The following is a 4,685-nucleotide window of genomic DNA, read 5'->3' as shown; positions in this document are numbered from 1 at the left end:
GGTCCATGAGTAGGCTCTCTTGTTTGCTCCCTCCTCTTTTTAGTGATGGGCTTTTGAGATGAATCTCTCCATCTCCCATGACTCAGAGTTGGAAGCAACTGCCTTCTCTTTCCTCTTTCTAGAGGTTTCTCCGGCCTTAGTTGCCATTAATGGTTATGGAAAAACAAAAAGCTTATGCTTTTACCACACCAAACTTAAAATATTGCTCGCCCTCGAGCAAGAGAAGAAAGAAAAGAAGAAGAAGAAGAAAATATGGAAGAGAAGGGGAGGTGTAGGTTTCGGCCAAGGTATAGAAGAGGGGGTTGTGTTGTGTAAAAATGAAGTAGAATGGAGGGGTATATATATGGAGGGGGAGAGGGTAGGTTCGGCCATTTAGGGTGGGTTTGCGTGGGAAAGATTTTTGAATTTTTGAAGGTAGGTGGGGTTTATGGGGAAGAGTGGATGGATATGAGTGGTGAAGGGGGTAATTGGGAAGAGAGATTGAGGTGATTGGTGTAGGGTTTTGGGGAAGAGTGTTTATTGGAAAGAGAGAATGAATGTTGAGAAGAGGGGAGAATATGTTAGTTGGGGATCCTGTGGGGTGCACAGATTCTGAGATGATCCTGTGGGGTCCACAGATGCTGAGGTGTCAAGGATTTACATCCCTGCACCAATTAGGCATGTAAAATGCCTTAGCATACCATTCTGGCGTTTAAACGCCGAAGTAGTGCATGTTCTGGGCGTTCAACGCCCATGTGTAGCATATTTCTGGCGTTGAACACCAGTTCCATGCTTGTTACTGGCGTTCAGCGCCAGCTTTCCTCAGGACACATTCCTGGCGTCCAAACGCCAGGATGTTGCTTGTTTCTGGCGTTCAGCGCCAGATCCATACTCTGTTCTGGCGTTGAACGCCAGCCAGATGCACCTTACTAGCGTTTAAACGCCAGTAAGTCCTTCCTCGAGGGTGTGATTTTTCCTCTGCTATTTTTGATTCTGTTTTTTATTTTAATATTTTTTTCGTGACTCCTCATGATCATGAACATACTAAAACACAAAATAACAATAAAATAAAAATAAAATTAGATAAATAAAAATTGGGTTGCCTCCCAATAAGCGCTCTTTTAATGTCACTAGCTTGACAGTGGGCTCTCATGGAGCTTCACAGATATTCAGAGCATGATGAGGGCCTCCCAACACCAAACTTAGAGTTTGAATGTGGGGGCTTCTCAATACCAAACTTAGAGTTTGGTTGTGGCCCCCCAACACTAAACTTAGAGTTTGATTGTGGGGGCTCTTTTTGACTCTGTATTGAGAGATGCTTTTCATGCTTCCTCTCCATGGTTGCAGAGGAAGGTCCTTGAGCTTTAAACACAAGGTAGTCCCCACTCAATTGAAGGACTAATTCTCCTCTGTTAACATCAATCACAGCTTCTACTGTGGCTAGGAAGGGTCTTCCAAGGATGATGCATTCATCCTCCTCCTTCCTAGTGTCTAAGATTATGAAATCAGCAGGGATGTAAATGCCTTCAACCTTTACTAACACGTCCTCTACTAATCCATAAGCTTGTCTTACTGACTTGTCTGCCAATTGTAATGAGAATAAGGTAGGCTGTACCTCAATGATCCCTAATTTCTCCATTACAGAGAGTGGCATAAGATTTATGCCTGACCCCAGGTCACACAGAGCTTTTTCAAAGGTCATGGTGCCTATGGTACATGGTATTAAGAATTTCCCAGGATCTTGTTTCTTTTGAGGTAGAGTTTGCTGAACCCATGTATCTAGTTTACTAATGAACAAGGGAGGTTCACCTTCCCAAGTTTCATTACCAAACAACTTGGCATTCAGCTTCATGATAGCTCTTGGATATTGAGCAAGTTGCTCTCCAGTCATAACTTCATCCTTTTCTGAGGAAGAATAGTCTTCAGAGCTCATGAATGGCAGAAGGAGATTTAGTGGAATCTCTATGGTCTCTATATGAGCCTCAGATTCCTTTAGGTCCTCAATAGGTAACTCCTTCTTGCTTGAGAGACGTCCCAGGAGGTCTTCCTCACTAGGATTTTTGTTCTTCTCCTCCCTTGTGCATTTGGCCATATTGATTACATCAATGGCCTTGCACTCTCCCTTTGGATTCTCTTCTGTATTGCTTGGGAGAATACTGGGAGGGGTTTCAGTGATTTTCTTACTCAGCTGGCCCACTTGTGCCTCCAAATTTCTAATGGAGGATCTTGTTTCAGTCATGAAACTTAAAGTGGCCTTAGACAGATCAGAGACTATGTTTGATAAGTTAGAGGGGCTCTGTTCAGAATTCTCTGACTGTTGCTGAGAAGATGATGGAAAAGGCTTGTTATTACTTAGCCTGTTTCTTCCACCATTATTAAAGCCTTGTTGAGGCTTTTGTTGATCCTTCCATGAGAAATTTGGATGATTTCTCCATGATGAATTATAGGTGTTTCCATAAGATTCACCCATGTAATTTACCTCTGCCATTGCAGGGTTCTCAGGATCATAAGCTTCTTCATAAGTTGTCTCTTTAGTACTGTTGGATGCATTTTACCATCCATTCAGACTTTGAGATATCATGTTGATTTGCTGAGTCAACACTTTGTTCTGAGCCAATATGGCATTTAGAGCATCAATTTCAAGAACTCCCTTCCTCTGAGGCGTCCCATTATTCACGAAATTTCTCTCAGAAGTGTACATGAATTGATTATTTACAACCATGTCAATAAGTTCTTGGGCTTCTACAGGCGTTTTCTTTAGGTGAACGGATCCACCTGTAGAATGGTCCATTGACATCTTGGAAAACTCAGATAGACCATAATAGAATATATCTAATATGGTCCATTCTGAAAACATGTCAGAAGGACACTTTTTGGTCATCTACTTGTATCTTTCCCAAGCTTCATAGAGGGATTCACCATCTTTTTGCTTGAAGGTCTCAACATCCACTCTAAGCTTGCTCAACCTTTGAGGAGGAAATAATTTATCCAAGAAGGCAGTGACCAGCTTATCCCAGGAGTCCAGGCTATCTTTAGGTTGTGAGTCCAACTATGTTCTAGCTCTGTCTCTTACAGCAAAGGGGAAAAGCATGAGCCTGTAGACTTCAGGATCTACTCCATTCGTCTTTACAGTCTCACAAATCTGCAAGAACTCAGTTAAAAACTGGTAAGGATATTCAGATAGAAGTCCATGAAACTTGCAGTTCTGCTGCATTAGAGCAACTAATTGAGGTTTCAACTCAAAATTGTTTGCTCCAATGGCAGGAATTGAGATGCTTCTTCCATCAAATTTGGAAGTTGGTTTAGTGAAATCACCAAGCATCCTCTTTGCATTATTGTTGTTGGGTTCGGCTGCGATCTCCTTTTCTTGTTCAAAAATTTCAAAAAGGTTGTCTCTGGATTGTTGTAATTTAGCTTCTCTTAATTTCCTCTTCAGAGTCCTTTCAGGTTCTAGATCAGCTTCAACAAGAATGCCTTTTTCCTTGTTCCTGCTCATATAGGGAAGAAGAGAACAAGAAAAGAAAGAGGAATCCTCTATGTCACAGTAAAGAGGTTCCTTATTATTAGTAGAAGAAGAAAGGGAATAAAGAAAGGAGAATGAATAGGTAGGGGCAGTGATTTGAGATGAAGAGAGGTGAAGAGAAGTGTTAGTAGATAAATAAATAAATAGAAGAAGAGGAGAGGGAAGAAATTTTGAAAATAAATTTGAAAAAGTAGTTAGTGATTTTCGAAAATTAAAGATAAGATATAATTAAAGTTAAGATTTAAAACAATTAATTAATTAAAAAGAATTTTTGAAAAAGGATGAGATATTTTCGAAAATTAGAGAGGGAAAAGTAGTTAGGTGGTTTTGAAAAAGATAAGAAACAAACAAAAAGTCAAATAGTTAGTTGAAAAAGATATTAAAATCAAATTTGAAAAGTGATGAGCGGATAGTTTATACGCTTTTTGGCATTGTTTTTAGGTAGTTTTTAGTAAGTTCAAGCTACTTTTAGGGATGTTTTCATTAGTTTTTATGTTAAATTTACATTTCTGGACTTTACTATGAGTTTGTGTGTTTTTCTGAGATTTCAGGTAATTTCTGGCTGAAATTGAGGGACTTGAGCAAAACTCTGAAAAAGGCTGACAAAAGGACTGCTGATGCTGTTGGAATCTGACCTCCCTGCACTCGAAATGGATTTTCTGGAGCTACAGAACTCCAAATGGCGCGCTCTTAACGGCGTTGGAAAGTAGACATCCAGAGCTTTCCAACAATATATAATAGTCCATACTTTATTCGGAAATTGACGATGTAACTTGGCGTTGAACGCCAAGTACATGCTGCTGTCTGGAGTTAAACGCCAAACACGTCATGATCCGGAGTTGAACGCCCAAAACACGTTATAACTTGGCGTTCAACTCCAAGAAAAGCCTCAGCTCGTGGATAGATCAAGCTCAACCCAAACATACACCAAGTGGGCCCCGGAAGTGGATTTATGCATCAATTACTTACTCATGTAAACCCTAGTAGCTAGTTTAGTATAAATAAGACTTTTTACTAGTGTATTAGTCATCTTTTAACCATTCGATCTTTTGATCACCTTCTTGGGGGCTGGCCATTTGGCCATGACTGAACCTTTCACTTATGTATTTTCAACGGTGGAGTTTCTGCACACCATAGATTAAGGGTGTGGAGCTCTGCTGTACCTCAAGTTTCAATACAATTA

General features: G+C 40.3%; 1 non-coding gene across 1 annotated transcript; it reads left to right on the top strand.

Annotated features, from left to right (window-relative positions):
* Window positions 1-2,834: 2,834 nt before the first annotated feature.
* LOC127740941 (small nucleolar RNA R71) lies at window positions 2,835-2,938 on the top strand. Its single transcript, XR_008001797.1, has one exon. It is a non-coding gene; the product is annotated as a small nucleolar RNA R71 (small nucleolar RNA).
* The last annotated feature ends 1,747 nt before the right edge of the window (window positions 2,939-4,685 follow it).

The sequence above is a fragment of the Arachis duranensis genome, chromosome 7, assembly GCF_000817695.3.
Source record: "Arachis duranensis cultivar V14167 chromosome 7, aradu.V14167.gnm2.J7QH, whole genome shotgun sequence".
Lineage (NCBI taxonomy): Eukaryota > Viridiplantae > Streptophyta > Magnoliopsida > Fabales > Fabaceae > Arachis > Arachis duranensis.
This window is presented reverse-complemented; position numbering and strand designations above follow the sequence as displayed.